Below are 20157 nucleotides of genomic sequence, written 5' to 3'. Positions count from 1 at the left end.
GGACCCAGTGACTGTAGGTTTGGACTCAGTGTGGAAGGAGAGAGGCAGGCTGGGTTTTGTCCTCACTGTTGATGTTACCGGCCTCAGACTTACCTGAATCGGCCAGTAGTAATAAAGAGAAACAGATACAAAAAGTTATTGTCTTGACAGTTCTGGCACTTTCTTTATACTCTAAAAATATTTTCACATTTTTCTTGTTCAATTATCTAATTCAGTGCTTGAATTGGACTGAAATAGGTGCTAATACTCATTTTGGGTGCCGGTACTGTTTATATTAAAGTGCAGGAGCTCCACAATACTTTTGAGCTAATACCTAACCTATAGTAGATAAATGCATAAATGACTCAAAAACCATTTAGTACAAGGTTACCGTTTGTTTTAGACAGCACTATGTGCTAATTTCCTGAATAACCTTGTCTTCACTGTATTACTTCAATCAAAAAACAATTGGTTTTCATGTTCACACCACAGCAACATTTATTGATAAAGACTGAAACTAGTGAATGTGTCTGAATATTAGTACACATGTAGAAAACTGATAATCATTACATTCAGCTTCAAAACAGTAGTGCGACCGTGAAATTGTCTCTATCTGATGCACCCGCACTGTCCTCACTGAAGTCTGTTGACGCAGACCGAGAGTAGCCGCCATTTTACCAGCTTGGGAATTTTACTCAAAACCATTAATATGCTAAACGAACACAGAAATCTCAAATAAATTGATTATTTATCAAATTACCATGAGAAAATTATGTACATCCACTCAGACAAACCCAAAGTCTCTAGCTATGTGACTTGTAAAATAGTTTTTATCACGTTCTTCACTTGGTTTGACACAAAAATAACACATCAAACCTTTACCAAACGTGATAATACCTTAACGGATGTGTTACCTAGCATGGTATGACATGTTCTTTCGACATGATAAAGTTTAAACGTGCTATGACATACCTCTAGTAATAAATAGAAACGGACACAAAGGTTATCTTCTGGACTGCACAGTTCTGGCGCTTTCTTTATTGTGAAGAATGGTGCCGCCTGCCCGGAACTTCCTGTTCCCCAGTGCCACAGTGCAACGGTCCGTGCATTCCGAGATCAGATTACAACATTTCATTAAATTACTAAAAAAGTGTAAACTGTAGTTATTTATTTCCCTTTATCGTTTATTAGGCTAAGCATGATCTACATCCAAATAATTTCTCTAGGGTTGGAACCGGTTCAGGGAACAGAACAGAAAAATAACGTTAAAAAGAACCGGAAACTAAAGTGTTCTATACTTTTCAGGAACAGCAGTTATTTTAAAAGCATGTAATCCAGGTAATAACCTTATTTTACTTTCCGGGTATTTTTCTCCAGTCCCACAAAATCGCAACAAAGCTCACTCTAGAAACGTATTCCAGTTTCTGCCTGCCAGCTGGAATGGAAATATTTGCCAGTGGGTGTGCGTGTGGAAACTACCTGCTCCTCCCCTATGAAGCATAGGTTACTGTATCCTACTGACAACGTTACAAGCATGATTCAGACATTAGGGAGATATGTTTAATTTGAGAAGAATGGATGAACTTTTTCAATGCTAGTTAAGGATACTATAGTCACCACGTTTCACATTGGATTTATTAACGACATAAAGGTACGACCTGTTTTTAATTATAGTGCTACACTGCACTGCACAAACAAGGTTGTTAGCTAGCTAGCTAACACTGCACTGCACAAACAAGGTTGTTAGCTAGCTAGCTAACGTCTGCTCTGGTCCAACGTTAAACCAACTCTGAAGTTCACACTTTCAAAGTTCCTCCATAGAAGCCGCTCCTCCGTAGGTATAATTCTGTGGGCCTAATTCTGATAATGCAGGTCATAACACGATGCCCAGCTCTTCAAGGCAAGCTTCCTCTATCCTCTAACGAGCTCTCCACACCCGCAAAATGTCGCACCTTACACTGTGATTGGCAGCACAGTGTGCTCTGAATGATTTTCTTATACAGATACTCTGTGGTGTACTAGTGTATTTATTCTCCCACTTGGATGTCACTTCCACAAGCTTTAAATTGAGGGCCAGGTTGTCAGGATGGGTAATGTACTGTACACATTAATTACAAGTACTCCTAAAGATACACTTCATTTTAACTAGCTAAATCCGGTGTAACAACTAGTAATTACATTGTACTTGGCTAATATGACATGTACTATGCTTTGAAATAGTGTATTATTCTTCATCTGGGATTTGGATTTGTAAAATGTATTATAAAATGTATTTAATATATGTCTGATCAGGCTCAGGTAGCATCAGGTTTGTATTTTCATGCTGATCAAAGCTCTAATCAAATCCAGACATTTATAAGCGTTATAATGCTTTTGAATGACACTTCCGGTTTTGGGAAAAAATATCGGCTTACCCGGGAGAAGAGTGATTTAATCTCGGGATGGAACATTTGTATAATACCGAGGAAATATTAAACCCTGATGCGCATACCAGTTGATTCACAAGACACCAACTAAGTAACTTACATATACGGTATCTTCATTAGGCCTAATGGCATTTCATGTCCATGATAGGAAGTTTGTTGTAGTGACTCAGTAAGGCTAATTGTAAAAGTAACCCTCTGAAGTGCCATGTTTGTACAGTTTATTATGTGGAGGAAACATTTAGGCAGCCAGGACCATACACCAGGACCGCTCCGTAGGCCGCACTGTAGGCCTAGCTCTTACTGCAGTCCAGTGCCATGGACATCTTTGAAGTTTGGCCTCTAGTAATTTAGGACGGCAACTTTATGAAGGCCTCTTCACCGTGGTCTTATAGTACAAGGCTCTACAGACATGTAAAATAAAAACAGGCTATTTTTATTGTTCATATTATTTGCGTTGATGATGTATTGAAGTCAAGTGGTTCAACATTCAAATGAGACGGTCAGTGGAACACTTGCGCCACCAAGTGGAAAATTTACATTTACATTTTAGTCATTTAGCAGACGCTCTTATCCAGAGCGACTTACAGTTAGTGAATACATATTTTTTTATACTGGCCCCCCGTGGGAATTGAACCCACAACCCTGGCGTTGCAAACGCCATGCTCTATCAACTGAGCTACATCCCTGCCGGCCATTCCCTCCCCTACCCTGGACGACGCTGGGCCAATTGTGCGCCGCCCATGAGTCTCCTGGTCGCGGCCGGCTGCGACAGAGCCTGGATTCGAACCAGGATCTCTAGTGGCACAGTTAGTACTGCAATGCAGTGCCTTAGACCACTGCGCCACTCAGGAGTGGCGCAGTGGAGAAAATTGCTCAGTTCTAACGCTACCAGAGATATTTGATATAAGATCAAATGTTATGTCAATATTATTATCTCTAAATTGATTCCCCCACCCGTATTTCATATATTATTATTCAGATTTAGCTGTTAATCTGGATTTAATTTATAAACGCTTTCTGTCATTTCCGATTGGAGGGCAGATGACCACGTGACTTACGAACCTACCAATGTGTTACTTTGTAACAGTCAAAAGTGGTTATTCCCAACGTTGATCAACTCCCAATCTATGCCAAGGTTTTTTTAAAGCATTATCACTGTACCATTTACACCCTGTATCCTGTGCATGTGACGAATAAACATTGATTTGATTAGATGATTAACGCACCATTCACATCAGCTATCATAGTCAATATAACAGTGACTGACTTGACCATCACTTTCTAGCCATCATTGACATTGAGATGAAGATGGTCAAACGTGAAAATATAAAATACATTGTGATCCTAATGGAATATAACAAAGCAATTCTGTTGTCTTTGCCTGATTTATCTTTACAATGACAGGGGGTGCACCGTTCCTGGAGGTACTGCAATACCAGGTCGATGCGTGGAGTGGACGGAGAAGCCCCTATTCCATCTCCCTGTTCAAAAAATCAATTTAATATATGGTCCCCAGATAGGGGACGTATCAGATATTAAACTGATAAGAACAGATTTTTTTTTTTGTATTTTTTTTGGAAAAATATTTTTTTTTTTCATTTCACATTCAAATACAAGTAGAAATTCAGTGCATAACGTTGTACATAGCATGGATTTACAAAAACAGTACCTTAACCGTATCAAAATAGCAAAACTCCTAAAAAAAAGTGCTGTTCTGAGGAACCTGACCAGCTAAAAGGCCTACATTCAAGAGAAGCATGTAAACAATTGCCTCTAACAATCTCCCAAAGCTGGGGCCTGTTGCACAAAACTAGGATAAGGGATTAAGCCAGGATATCTTGGTGATCCTGGCTCAATTGATCCGTAATCCGGTTGCACTAAAGATGGATAGGGGGCAGGAGGATATGTTATGGTATAAATTACCATGGAGATTTATTCTGTGGAGCTAGCCTGCTCCAGACCAGGCTAAATTCCAGGATCTATTTAATCTCATCCCTAATGTCAGTCAGCAGTCACCACAAATGGAAACCAATAGTTATTTCACTGCTCACTATACATTGTTATCACATATAACTAGACCCACTGTCATTATTTAAACGTTTGTGATCATTAATTTCAATGATTTTGGATAAAAAATGATTTTTAGATGATGTTGCTATCATTAGATAATTTACAGTTTCCCATAGACTATAAGGCTATATATAAAATGATAGAATATTAGGGCCACAGAGGGGAAAAAAACACAAGTCATAATATTGTAACCAGTTGTTTTAAAGGAGGACAGTTGTTAAAATGACAGATGTGGGGCATTTCGTGAAATTGTACTTCAGTATGGTTTCATAAACAAAGACATGCTGATGTGCCAGAATATTAAGTATCACATTGTCATAAGTATCAAAACTGTAAAAACAATATGTAGCTTTTCTGCAGAAAGAACCAGCCTCATAAATTTATGACTTTATCCTTTTTCTTCAGTGTGGCCCTAGTACTCTGTCATATAAACAAATACACATTCCATATGAATATAAAAACACAATGTGTAACATTATGTTCCTTTATTGAATAAGGACAAAACAAAGCAGGTAAACCATCAGCTCCTTTCGAAACTGAAGTCACAGTGACTCTACAAGATGGAAAGCACAGAATCCAAGCATATTATACAAAATGATACATACACATTCAAAGGTCTGTATATAACACACCCTGCATGTCTGCACACTAAAATAAATGCAGGACAAATCCATACACATCAACTGAACAGACAAATGAATGGATGCAGTAGCCTCCCTGCAGCCTTGTATTACACACAGTATACCGCACAAACATCATAAGAGGCCAAATTCGTAAAAAACGAACCCAAAAAACCCAAATTCCTCTGCCACCGCAGGACATATTTAACCAAAATTGAAAGCACACATACTAACTAAAATAATTCAACACATATTGGTCCCTCAGCAGCCGACCACTGTCGTCATCAGGGAAGATTGCCGGATTGTCCCAGTCCATGGCTGGTGGCACTCTGGGGGCCCTCTCCTTCCTCAGGCAGGCCACATTGTGGAGGACAGCACAAGCCACAGTAATATCACATGCCCTAACAGGGCTGACCCTTAATTTGTGAAGGCAGTGAAAGCGTGCCTTCAGGAGGCCAAAGGTCATTTCAACTCTGGCCCTGGTCCTGGCATGGGCATGGTTGTAGGCCTGCTGTGCTTCCTGGGGGTCTGTGAAAGGTGTCAGGAGAAAAGGCTGGCAGCCATACCCCCTGTCTCCCAGCAACACACCAGAGAATTCACCTGTCAACACAAAATCTCATCATTACTACCTCATAAACACAGTGATATTCTTGACACAGCCATGATGGTTATAAATAGGGGTTGTGTGGCTTACCTTGTGATAGGCACTGATAGATTTCAGAGGCCCGAAAGATTCTGGAGTCATGGACTGAGCCAGGCCATTTTGCCACAACATTGCTGATCACACAGTCAGCATTGCAGACCATCTGAAATCATAAGATGAGGAATATTACACCAATCAATGCACATCACTGGCAATGCAGAGTGTTCGTCAATGGACAATATCAAAAAGTTATGTTCACCTGAACATTAATGCTGTGAAAGGATTTCCTATTCACAAAATCGGCCTCATGGGCACCTGAGGGGGCTTTTATCCTTATGTGTGTGCAGTCCACTGCACCAATGACATTGGGGAAACCTGTCACACAAAGTAATGAGTATCCTACTATGTGTTAACAGTTGTCCTGTAATTTGTAGATCCTCTTACCTGCAATCCTATAGAACTCCTCTTTGATGTCACAGAGTCTTCTGTGGCCAGGGAAGGAGATGAAGACATCTGCTAATGCTTTGATAGCCAGACACACACTCCTTATTGTGCGGCAAATTGTGGCCTTGTTCAGCTGTTCTGCATCCCCCCACTGAGTACAGGAAGGCTCCACTAGCAAAAAAGCGCAAGGCCACACAAACCATTTGCTCCACACTCAGTGCATGGCTCCGTGCAGTGCGGTGCTTAATCCTGGGACCCAGTAGTCTGCATAGATACCTGATGCCATCTGCAGAAAACCTGTATCTTTCATATAGATGGTCATCAGGGAAGGCCAGTGGGTCCAACCGGTCCCTGAAGACCCTTTCTCGCCTGAAGGCTCTCCTCAGCACAAGTGCTTCTTCATCCACCACATCTCGCACGAATGGGCATGCCATTGTCAGAGCAGAAAGGAACACACAATTTTGGGCCTTCATATAGGCTAGTGGCCACACCTGGTGCTGGGGGGTGGGCAAAAGAGGGCGATGCCTTATAACGATGACTTGGTTGTACTGATTGCTGGGAAAATAAAAAAACCTTAGAAAGATGCCACCGTCCTGTGTGCTCACAATAAGAGCTCATATGTCATGGCTCACTTGACTTTACGAGAATATACCTAATTTTTATTTTGAGCTGTGTCATCTTCTTGGAGCTGGGGAGGAAAGAAAAATAATGATTAATACATTTGTGTTACAGTTAGCATACAGTGTACATTGAAGGCATATCTCACCTCCCTCTCAAGTTTTTTTATTTCAAGGTCCAGTTTCCTAATTGTCCTCTTTTTTATTTCGGACTCCAGTGCAAGATTTTCCATCTTTTTCTTCTTGTACTGAATGTCTATGTCTGCCAGTTCTATTTGGCGCCGGAGGTGGTTGCCATACAACTTTCTGATAGCTTGTGAGCTCTGTGAACACAATACAATTAGCGCAGCTGGAATTTGGCAGGATGTGGTGTCCTTTTATTAATACGCACTATGTTGCCAGGCTGGTTTTCCCACTGTATAGCATCTGGGTCCTGTAAAAGAAATTAGATTTTTTGATTTTGATGAGGACTCCTCACCATTGTAGAGTAAATAGTACTTTCACAGTCTTAACATGATACCTCATGCCTTCTGGAATCCAGAGAGATGGTCTCCTCCTCATCATCGTCTCCATCATGTGCTGTTGCTGCTGCACTGGGGCCTTCACCCTATCACATTTAATCGGATTCATATTGAAGCTAGTAGACAAGACATGCCAGGCCTACAGTATGCCTTTGATGGAGTACTCACTGGATCAGCATCGTCTGGTGCTTGTGCTGGTGGCTCTAACAGGAACACAGTGCTGCCAGACACTGCAAGGCAATAGGTAAACCAAAGTCAGACAGTCCAAATTGATTCAATATGAATGTGGTTGTATCCCATGTAGAGATGGAAGGACATACCTTGAATGAAGCGGGTGGCATCTTGGGAGGAACCTATGCTCGTCTCTTTCCCCCCAGGGATCCCCTCTAAGACGGGCCTGCCTTTATTTAGCTCCAAGGCCATGTCCTCTGCTGGGGTAAGGTCAGCCTTTGGTGACCCACCACCCGTGCCTTGTCTGTGGGTATTCTTTTTCACTGCTAAAACAGTACAGACAATGTGTGAGCAGGCACCTTCTGGGTACAATATATGCTTGTGCTTTGTTAAATATTAGTCAGGGACCATACCATTCTGCAGAATGTTCTTGTATTTGATTTTGACCTGCTGCCATGTCCGTTTTGGCCCGTTCATGTTTAATCTACACACACACACACACACACACACACACACACACACACACACACATTTAATGGAGTCACACTGCAAAAAATTACTTGGTATTTTTGTCTTGTTTTCAGTAAAAATATCAAAAAAATTTATCATAGCTTTATACAGTGTGATGGAGTTACTTTACACAATTTCACTCATATCTGCTGTGCATTTCAATTAAAAATTTAACCGTTTCATAATTACAGTACAACTGCATTTTTGGAGATGTGAATTAAATATTTGAATTGTAATTGTGATGTTTCAGCGGAGCGGTGAGTGTGTAATTGTGCACTACTTACGCATTCAGGCGGTCTGCAATACTTTGCCACGCTTTTTCTCTTTGCTTTATCACTGTGGCGGTGTTGCCTTTCTTCTTAATTATATATTTTACCTCCTCGTATGCCTCCATGAGGATTTGTGCTTCCGACGGGGGAAAAGTACGCGGCTCTAGTTGCCATGGTAAATCAGTTAATCTGTGATCTGTGGCGGGGTCTATTTGAGTGAGCCGTGAGCGCGCACCTATCCAGGATTGGTTTCACCTGGCTTAATGAATCCGTGTCTGCTCATCCTGGCTTGGTCTTTGTGCAACCAATTAAGCCTGGACGCACATGTTTTGGCTTCATTGAGCTCAGCTGAGTCATTTATCCCGGATGTCTTAATTCTACTTTTGTGCAACAGGCCCCAGATCTTTCAAAGGAATAAAAACAATTATAGAAATAAAAACATACACATATATCAAAGGGAACTCTGAATAAACCTCAGTGTATATCAAATATTTACAAAGGCTTAGCCTACATTTCAATTTACATGACAGAATACAGTTATACATAGGCCTATATATAGGCTACAAAAAAAAAAAGTTTACAAAGAAAGGTATATCCCTTTCCATCTATGTTTAACAGACTCTCCCTGAACCCATTCCCTCGTAAATCTCTCCACATTATTTTGATCTTTTAAATGTACTTCTTGTAAAAAAAACACACAGAGAAGCAAATGGAAGACAAATGGGAAAAAACAGTCGCCCTTTTAACGGGGTTCCTAAGCCCTCTAGCGTTTATGCTAGCTATGTTCAAAAGGGACGACATGGGGAAAGGAGGGAAGCGGACAACTATCTAAATATGACATTAATTTCCAGACTCACTTTAAGTACAGTTCCTCGTTAGGAGGCCTGTCTGGGAAACGGTGGTCCCCAGGGGGAGGACTGTCCACAAAGATAGGGGTCGGGAAAACCCTTTCCTCCTCAGTCAGTGTGGGTGCTGGAACACCGCTGGGTGCGAGACCGCTGCTCTCGATAGAGCTCGCGCCTGACAGGGAAAGCAGAGTCTCCTCTGCGCTGCCCGGGTTTCCCGCGCTTTTCTCCTCAGACTCCCCGCTTGCAAAACAACTGAAACGATTCCCCCCCAGGGCGGACTCCTCCGTCGCCTCCATGCGGATGAGTGGGGAAACAGGGCACATCTGCTTGCTCTTGATAGAGCACTTCCTCCTCTCTCCCACCGTGGTCCAGTTCTCCGGAGCAGAGGGCGCGGTGGGCTCTCCCGTAGCCTCCTCCATTTGCTTGCTCCAGCTCCTGTCCCCCGCTCCGCTCTCCTCATGAGATGATGATGGCGCCTCACTCCCGCTCTCCTCAGACTCTCGCCTTTCTCTCTCCATCACTAGCTCCTCCACGACCTCAAAGATAATGATTTAAAGAAAATCGTGTCATAGATTGGGAGTTGATCAACGTTGGGAATAACCACTTTTGACTGTTAAAAAGTAACAAATTGGTAGGATCGGAAGTCACGTGGTCATCTGACCTCCAATCGGAAATGACAGAAAGTGTTTATAAATTAAATCCAGATTAACAGCTAAATCGGAATAATAATATATGAAATACGGGTGGGGGAATCAATTTAGAGATAATAATATATACATAACATTTGATCTTATATCACATATCTCTGGTAGCGTTGATGCCACAAGGGAACTGAAGCAATTGTCCACTTGGTGGCGCAAGTGTTCCACTGACCGTCGCATTTGAATGTTGAACCACTTGACTTCAATACATCATCAACGCAAATAATATGAACAATACAAATAGCCTCTTTTTATTTTACATGTCTGTAGAGCCTTGTACGATAAGACCAGGGTGAGGAGGCCTTCATAAAGTTGCCGTCCTAAATTACTAGAGGCCAAACTTCAAAGATGTCCATGGCACTGGACTGCAGTAAGAGCTAGGCCTACAGTGCGGCCTACGGAGCGGTCCTGGTGTATGGTCCTGGCTGCCTAAATGTTTCCTCCACATAATAAACTGTACAAACATGGCACTTCAGAGGGTTACTTTTACAATTAGCCTTACTCAGTCACTACAACAAACTTCCTATCATGGACATGAAATGCCATTAGGCCTAATGAAGATACCGTATATGTAAGTTACTTAGTTGGTGTCTTGTGAATCAACTGGTATGCGCAATAGGGTTTAATATTTCCTCGATATTATACAAATGTTCCATCCCGAGAATAAATCACTCTTTTCCCGGGTAACCCGGTATTTTCCGCCAAAACCGGAAGTGTCATTCAAAAGCATTATAACGCTTATAAATGTCTGGATTTGATTAGAGCTTTGATCAGCATGAAAATACAAACCTGATGCTACCTGAGCCTGATCAGACATATATTAAATACATTTTATAATACATTTTACAAATCCAAATCCCAGATGAAGAATAAGACACTATTTCAAAGCATAGAACATGTAATGTTAGCCAAGTACAATGTAATTACTAGTTGTTACACAGGATTTAGCTAGTTAAAATGAAGTGTATCTTTAGGAGTACTTGTAATTAATGTGTACAGTACATTACCCATCCTGACAACCTGGCCCTCAATTTAAAGCTTGTGGAAGTGACATCCAAGTGGGAGAATAAATACACTAGCACACCACAGAGTATCTGTATAAGAAAATCATTCAGAGCACACTGTGCTGCCAATCACAGTGTAAGGTGCGACATTTTGCGGGTGTGGAGAGCTCGTTAGAGGATAGAGAAAGCTTGCATTGAAGAGCTGGGCATCGTGTTATGACCTGCACTATCTGAATTAGGCCCACAGAATTATACCTACGGAGGAGCGGCTTCTATGGAGGAACTTTGAATGTCTTTGAACTTCAGTGTTGGTTTAACGTTGGACCAGCGCAGATGTTAGCTAGCTAGCTAACAACCTTGTTTGTGCAGTGTAGCACTAGAATTAAAAACAGGTCGTACCTTTATGTCGTTAATAAATCCAATGTGAAACGTGGTGACTATAGTATCCTTAACTAGCATTGAAAAAGTTCATCCATTCTTCTCAAATTAAACATATCTCCCTAATTTCTGAATCATGCTTGTAACGTTGTCAGTAGGATACAGTAACCTATGCTTCAGAGGGGAGGAGCAGGTAGTTTCCACACGCACACCCACTGGCAAAGATTTCCATTCCAGCTGGCAGGCAGTAACTGGAATACGTTTCTAGAGTGAGCTTTGTTGCGATTTTGTGGGACTGGAGAAAAATACCCGGAAAGTAAAATAAGGTTATTACCTGGATTACATGCTTTTAAAATAACTGCTGTTCCTGAAAAGTATATTTACACTTTAGTTTCCGGTTCTTTTTAAAATTATTTTTCTGTTCTGTTCCCTGAACCGGTTCCAATCCTTTAGCTCAAAAGTATTGTGGAGCTCCTGCACTTTAATATAAACAGTACCGGCACCCAAAATGAGTATTAGCACCTATTTCAGTCCAATTCAAGCACTGAATTAGATAATTTAACAAGAAGAAATATAATATATTTTTAGAGAATAAAGAAAGTGCCAGAACTGTCAAGACAATAACTTTTTGTGTCTGTTTCTCATTGTTACTACAGGACGACTAGAATTAAATCTGAGGCCGGTAACATCAACAGTGAGGACAAACCCAGCCTGCCTCTCTCCTTCCACACTGAGTCCAAACCTACAGTCACTGGGTCCTGATTGTGACAGTGGAGCCCAGTTTGCTAAGCAGGATCCAGAGATGGCATCAGTGAAGCTGGAAGACTGCAGTCAAACACTGGAGCTGAATGTCAACATTAAAGATGAAGAAGAGGAGGAGAAGATTGGGAAATATTTTTCTCATGGTAAGAGCAGGTTCTATCTAACTAAGTTTGTGTTATTCATTCCGACTTCCCAATGTGCATGAAAAGTTGCAGTAGAACTGTTTCATGATGAACTGTTTCAATGAGAAGGTAGGTATTATTTAATGCTGCTGAGACTTACATGGTTTGACACCACTACTGCCAGCATTTGTTTTTTTCACTTGGCTATCTGGAGTGATCAGAGAGTAGACTAAAGAAGTGAAGTAGATAAACTGCCAATGTTTTAAAGTTCTATTAAATGAGACTGTGTAGTTACTAACCCTTGTGATATTGAGTGGAGGATGATATGGCTTCTACATCTGCATTGCTTGCTCTTTGGGGTTTTAGGCTGGGTTTCTATAAAGCACTTTGTGACAACTTCTGATGTAAAAAGGGCTGCATAAAATACATTTGATTGACATGTATATCACACCAACTTACTGGTTCTTCTGATGTTGTTCACACAGGAGACCATGTTGAGACATTCTCTACATCCAGAGAGCAACAGCAGGAAGATCACAGAGCTAAGAGGTCTCACCACTGCCCACATTGTGAGGAGATTTTCTCAATTCTATCAAAGTTAAAAATACACCTACAAATACACACAGGAGAGAATCTGTATTCCTGTACTGACTGTGTGAAAGATTTCACAACATCAAAGGCTCTGACAGTTAATCAGAGATTGCTCACAGGAGAAAAGCCTTACTCCTGCTCTGACTGTGGAAAGAGTTTCTCTCAACTGGGCCACTTAAAAACACATGAACGTATACATACAGGAGAGAAGCCTTACTCCTGCTCTGACTGTGTAAAGTGCTTCAAAACATCATTTGAGCTAAAAGTTCATCAGAGAATACACACAGGAGAGAAGCCGTACTCCTGCTCTGACTGTGGGAAGAATTTCTCTCGACAGGAAAGCTTAAAATCGCACCAAAGGATACACACAGGAGAGAAGCCTTACTCCTGCTTTGACTGTGGGGCAAGTTTCTCTCAACTGGGCACATTAAAAAAACATGAACGTATACACACAGGAGAAAAGCCTTACTCCTGCTTTGACTGTGGGGCAAGTTTCTCTCAACCTGGCAACTTAAAACAACATCAACGTATACATACAGGAGAGAAGCCTTACTCCTGCTCTGACTGTGTAAAACGCTTCACAACATCAACTGATCTAAAAGTTCATCAGAGAACACACACAGGAGAGAAGCCTTACTCCTGCTCTGACTGTGGGGCAAGTTTCTCTCAACTGGGCCACTTAAAACAACATGGACCTATACATACAGGAGAAAAGCCTTACTCCTGCTTTGACTGTGGGGCAAGTTTCTCTCAACCTGGCTACTTAAAACAACAACAACGTATTCATACAGGAGAGAAGCCTTACTCCTGCTCTGACTGTGTAAAACGCTTCACAACATCAACTGATCTAAAAGTTCATCAGAGAACACACACAGGAGAGAAGCCTTACTCCTGCTCTGACTGTGGGGCAAGTTTCTCTCAACTGGCCCACTTAAAACAACATGGACCTATACATACAGGAGAAAAGCCTTACTCCTGCTTTGACTGTGGGGCAAGTTTCTCTCAACCTGGCAACTTAAAACAACATCAACGTATACATACAGGAGAGAAGCCTTACTCATGCTCAGACTGTGGAAAGAGTTTCTCGCTAATGGGCACCTTAAAAAGACACCAAGGTAAACACACAGGAGAGAAGCCTTACTCCTGCTCTGACTGTGGAAAGCGTTTCTCTCGACTGGACCACTTAAAAACACATGAACGTATACATACAGGAGAGAAGGCTTACTCCTGCTCAGACTGTGGAAAGAGTTTCTCTCGACTGGACCACTTAAAAACACACCAAGGTAAACATAAAGGAGAGAAGCCTTACCTCTGATCTTAATGTGGCAAGAGTTTATCCTGATTGGGCAACGTAAAAACACACCAACGGATACACACTGGAGAGAAGACTTATCACTGCACTGACTGTGAGACGAGATTCTACAGATTGGGCCATTTTAAAACGACACCAATGTATAAAGGTGAAATCCTCATCAGTTCTCTCAGACCAGCTAAGATTAGTCACTCCACTTAATTCTCATCTCATAAAATAATTGGCAACGTTGAATTGGATCAAATGAAGAAAGCGTAGGACACTAGTGTAATCCTATTGTTTCTCATTGTGAGAGAACTGTGCAGAGGAAAGGGAGCGTTATAGAATGTTAGCATCTCTTTACTTTACTGATCTGTGTGCACCTTGTCAGTTTTGGTGTGTTTTGTTAGCTTAGGGTTGAATATCCTCTTTGAGGCGTCTCACAATGGAGTCTGATGGTTGACTGGGTGGTACTGATTCCTTCTGCAGTTTTCTGTGGGAATGAGCTGTTAGACACAACATACACTGTGTGTACAAAACATTATGGACACCAGCTATTTCCATGACATTGACTGAACGCTATGATCCTTAATGATGTAGTTTTTGTGTATTTCTTATAGATACCCATTAGGTTTCAGCAAGAAACTGCAGTTGCAGTGGGCTATGGAGAATTTGAAAAGCATTGCCTGATTTGATGAGTTTCGTACTGATGGGAGGACTAGGGTATGGGAAAAAACATGAGTACATGCGTGTGTGTCAGTGTTTCAGGCTGGTGGTGATGGTGTGTTTTCATGGCACATATTGGTTCTCTTGATAAAGTGCAGCAACTTTTGAATGCCACAGGATATCTAAACATCATTGCCAATCAGGTGCATCCCTTCATGGCAGCAGTGTATCCATCTGTAAATGAATGAGGAAAATGGGGAATTGGAATTTGGGTTACTTTGTGAATTGACTGTAATTGAAATGGAATTGACCGTGACATTTGCCAACCCTTGTGATAGTGAGTGGGGGATAATATTGCTAATCATTTTCAGAGGGAAGTTGGTTTTTAAGTTTCTGTTCTATATTAAGAAAGATAAGTCAAACATATTTAACACATTTTTTGGGCACTAAGTACTTCAATATTTACTTCCACAAATGTTTTAAACTGGTACCTGCTACCTTCAGACACTTGTAGGCGTCCTAGAGCGAAACAACAGACATGAACTTGTTGGTGAGTCTCACCTTTAGATGTGTAGGCCAAACTTCTCGGACGCTACAGACAGAAGTCTCCTGGTCTGACAAACAACACTGTAGTTCTTCCACCACAGATGAAGAAGGCCGACCTCAGAGGATGTGGTGGATTGAGACGCAGCCCATGCAAAAAATACATCTCTAGCTTAAACAGACAGATTTTGATGGGGATTGTTATTATGATGCTAATTTGATTTCCACAGGGGTGCTCTAGGGTTTCTTAAAGCACATCAACGTATACATAAAGAAGAGATGCCGGTAACACTTCCTTTTATAGGGTCCTTATTACAGTGTAATTACATGTGTAACTACACTGTAAACAAGTATTGTAGTTAACTGTAATGACACATAGTTACATTGTAATAACATGTACCTGTTAGTAATTGTGGTCTGTAATTACAGAAGTGTAACAATGAATGCTTGTTACCATGCTTGTTACAAATGGGCAGGTTTCCACTAAATTCACCATCTTCTTTTTTCACTTCTCAACTGCATCTGATTTATTAACAACTGTGACAAAGGTTGGGATCCCTTGTGGATGCTCTGGGTGTCTGAGATATTATAGCCTATGCTCAATGGGCTCTAATTAATATTTGCCAGCAATATACTCCCCTGCATCACACTGCTAGCTAGCCTCTGAAGCTAAGCAGGGTTGGTCCTGGTCGGTCCCTGGATGGGAGACCAGATGCTGCTGAAGTGGTGTTGAAGGGCCAGCAGGAAGCACTCTTTCCTCTGGTCAAAAAGAACCCCACCCCAAGGGTAAGAGTAGGGGGTGTTAACCCCAGTGTCCTGGCTGAATTCCCAATCTGGCCCTCATACCATCATGGCCACCTAATCATCCCTAGCTTCCAATCGGCTCATTCATCCCCCATCCTCTCTGCTGTAACTATTTCCCAGGTTGTTGCTGGAAATGAGAATGTGTTCTCAGTCAACTTCCCTGGTAAAATTACTTAAACATTAATGTGCACTGTTCAAAATATATCTCCAGTCAATGTTGTTGCTAGCACTTGCCTCCAAAATAAAGCATCCCATCTGGGTTAACTTGGTTGAGCTTATGAAAACAGATCTAATACAAGTGTCTATGTATGCGGATGACTCAACACTATACATGTCAGCTACTACAGCGACTGAAATGACTGCAACACTTAACAAAGAGTTGCAGTTAGTTTCAGAGTGGGTGGCAAGGAATAAGTTAGTCCTCAATATTTCTAAAACTAGAAGCATTGTAATTGGGACAAATCATTCACTAAACCCTAAACCTCAACTAATTCTTGTAATAAATAATGTGGAAATTGAGCAAGTTGAGGTGACTAAACTGCTTGGAGTAACCCTGGATTGTAAACTGTCCTGGTCAAAGCATATTGATACAACAGTAGCTAAGATGGGGAGAAGTATGTCCATAATAAAGCGCTGCTCTACCTTCTTAACAGCACTATCAACAAGGCAGGTCCTACAGGCCCTAGTTTTGTCAAACCTGGACTACTGTTAAGTCGTGTGGTCAGACACAAAAAAGGACTTAAGAAAATTGCAATTGGCTCAGACCAGGGCAGCACGGCAGCATAGAGAGCTAATATTAATAATATGCATGTCGATCTCTCCTGGCTCAAAGTGGAGGAGAGATTGACTTCATCACTACTTGTGTTTATGAGAGGTGTTGACATGTTGGGTGCACCGAGCTGTCTGTTTGAGCTACTGGCGCACAGCTCGGCCACCCATGCATACCCCACAAGACATGCCACCAGAGGTCTCTTCACAGTCCCCAAGTCCAGAACAGACTATGAGAGGTGCACAGTACTACATAGAGCCATGACTACATGGAACTCTATTCCACATCAAGTAACTGATGCAAGTAGTAAAATTAGATTTAAAAAACAGATTTAAAAAACACCTTATCGAACAGCGGGGACTGTGAAGCAACACAAATATAGGCGCAGACACATGCACACACACACACACACGATAACATACGCACTATACACACACGTACACATGGATTTTTCTACTGTAGATATGTGGTAGTGGTGGAGTAGGGGCCTGAGGGCACACAGTGTGTTGTGAAATCTGTGAATTTAAAAATGTTTTTAAAATTGTATGAACTGCCTTAATTTTGCTGGACCCCAGGAATAGTAGATGCTGCCTTGGCAGCAGCTAATGGGGATCCATAATAAATCCAAATCCCAGATGAAGAATAAGACACTATTTCAAAGCATAGTACATGTAATGTTAGCCAAGTACAATGTAATTACTAGTTGTTACACAGGATTTAGCTAGTTAAAATGAAGTGTATCTTTAGGAGTACTTGTAATTAATGTGTACAGTACATTACCCATCCTGACAACCTGGCCCTCAATTTAAAGATTGTGGAAGTGACATCCAAGTGGGAGAATAAATACACGAGTACACCACTGATAGAATAATTTGGTAATGACTAATTATTACACTCCGATTCTTTGTGAAGGAGCGGCTTCTATGGAGGAACTTTGAATGTCTGAACTTCAGTGTTGGTTTAATGTTGGACCAGAGCAGATGTTAGCTAGCTAGCTAACTACCTTGTTTGTGCAGTGCAACACTATAATTAAAAACAGGTCTTAACTTTTGGTCGTTAATAAATCCAATGTGAAACGTGCTGACTATAGTATCCTTAACTAGCATTGAAAAAAGTTAATTCAATCTTCTCAAATTAAACATATCTCCCTAATTTCTGAATCATGCTTGTAACGTTGTCAGTAGGATAAAGTAACCTATGCTTCAGAGGGGAGGAGCAGGTAGTTTCCACACGCACACCCACTGCAAAGGTTTCCATTCCAGCTGACAGGCAGAAACTGGAATACGTTTCTAGAGTGAGCTTTGTTGCCGATTTTTGTGGGACTGGAAAAAAATACCCGGAAAGTAAAATAAGGTTATTACCTGGATCCCATGCTTTTAAAATAACTGCTGTTCCTGAAAAGTGTAGTTACACTTTAGTTTCCGGTTCTTTTTTACATTATTTTTCGGTTCTGTTCCCTGAACCGGTTCCAATCCTAGAGAAATTATGTGGATGAAGGTCATGCTTAGGCTAATAAACTATAAAGGGAAATAAAATTGCTACAGTTTATACTTTTTAGTTATTTAATGAAATGTTGTAATCTGATCTCGAATGCACGGACCGTTGCACTGTGGTACTGGGGAACAGGAAGTTCCGGGCAGGCGGGCACCATTCTTCACAATAAAAAAGCGCCAGAACTGTGCAGTCAAGAAGATAATCTTTGTGTCCGTTTCTATTTATTACTAGAGGTATGTAATAGCACGTTTAAACTTTCTAATGTCGAAAGAACATGTCATACCATGTTAGCTAACACATCCGTTAAGGTATTATCACGTTTGGTAAAGGTTTGATGTGTTATTTTTTGTGTCAAACCGATTGAAGAACGTGATAAAAACTATTTTACAAGTCACATAGCTAGAGACTTTGGGTTTGTCTGAGTGGATGTACATAATTTTCTCATGTTAGTTTAATAAATAATCAATTTATTTGAGATTTCTGAGTTCGTTTAGCATATTATTGGTTTTGTGTAAAATTCCCAAGCTGGTAAATGGTCGTCCTCTCGGTCAGCGTCAACGGACTTCAGTGAGGACAGTGCGGGTGCATCAGATATAGACAATTTCACGGTCGGACTACTGTTTTGAAGCAGAATGTAATGATTATCAGTTTTCTATATGTGTACTAATATTCAAACACATTCTGCTGTTTCTGTCTATCAATAAATGTTGCTATGGTGTGAACAGGAAATACAATTGGTTTTGAATGAAGTAATACAGTGAAGACAAGGTTTAAGGAAATTAGCACACAGTGCTGTCTAAAACAAACTGTAACCTTGTACTAAATGGATTTTGAGTCATTTATGCATTTATCTACTATATGTTAGGTATTAGTTCAAAAGTATTGTGGAGCTCCTGCTCCTTAATATAAACAGTACCGGCACCCTAAATGAGTATTAGCACCTATTTCAGTCCAATTCAAGCACTGAATTAGATAATTGAACAAGAAAAATGTGAAAATATTTTTAGAGTATAAAGAAAGTGCCAGAACTGTCAAGACAATAACTTTTTGTATCTGTTTCTCTTTATTACTACTGGCCGATTCAGGTAAGTCTGAGGCCGGTAACATCAACAGTGAGGACAAAACCCAGCCTGCCTCTCTCCTTCCACACTGAGTCCAAACCTACAGTCACTGGGTCCTGATTGTGACAGTGGAGCCCAGTTTACTGCAGGATCCAGAGATGGCATCAGTGAAGCTGGAAGACTGCAGTCAAACACTGGAGCTGAATGTCAACATTAAAGATGAAGAAGAGGAGAAGAAGATTGGGGAATCTGTTTCTCGCGGTAAGAGCAGGTTCTATCTAACAAAGTTTGTTGGACATGATTTGGAAAGGCACACACCTGTCTATATACAGTGCATTCGGAAAGTATTCAGACCCCTTGACTTTTTTGACATTTTGTTACGTTACAGCCTTATTGTAAAATTTATTAAATAGTTTTTTTCCCTCATCAATCTACACACAATACCCCATAATGACAAAACAAAAACAACAACAACTGAACAATCATATTTACATAAGTATTCAGACCCTTTACTCAGCACTTTATTTAAGCACCGTTGGCAGTGATTGCAGCCAAAGTCTTAATGTGTATGACGCTACTAAGCTTAGCACACCTGTATTTTCATATAGAAAATAGCATCCGATATTTCAACACCATCCAATTCCTTTTCCAGATCCAATTTAGTGTCTTCTGAAGTAGAGGGTGTAGTGTCTTAGGCTCTAGGATTGTGCTGACGTTTACAAAAGTGTGTTAGAGGAAACGTGGCTCTGCTTGCTGAAACATCTGGAAAGCATTACTAAATTCCTGGAAAAGAGGATATGTGAAGACCAGGGATTGGTGTGTGTTAGAATCACGCCATACCATGTCATGTATG

The 20157-nt window shown here is 41.0% G+C and overlaps 1 non-coding gene across 1 annotated transcript; it reads right to left on the bottom strand.

Annotated features, from left to right (window-relative positions):
- Nucleotides 1-3807: 3807 nt before the first annotated feature.
- LOC123486576 lies at nucleotides 3808-3991 on the bottom strand. Its single transcript, XR_006659423.1, has one exon. It is a non-coding gene; the product is annotated as a U2 spliceosomal RNA (small nuclear RNA).
- Between the last annotated feature and the right edge of the window lie 16166 nt (nucleotides 3992-20157).

This window comes from Coregonus clupeaformis, unplaced genomic scaffold, assembly GCF_020615455.1.
Source record: "Coregonus clupeaformis isolate EN_2021a unplaced genomic scaffold, ASM2061545v1 scaf1274, whole genome shotgun sequence".
Classification (NCBI taxonomy): domain Eukaryota; kingdom Metazoa; phylum Chordata; class Actinopteri; order Salmoniformes; family Salmonidae; genus Coregonus; species Coregonus clupeaformis.
Note: the sequence above shows the minus strand (reverse complement) of the source record. Positions and strands in the feature narration are given on the sequence as shown.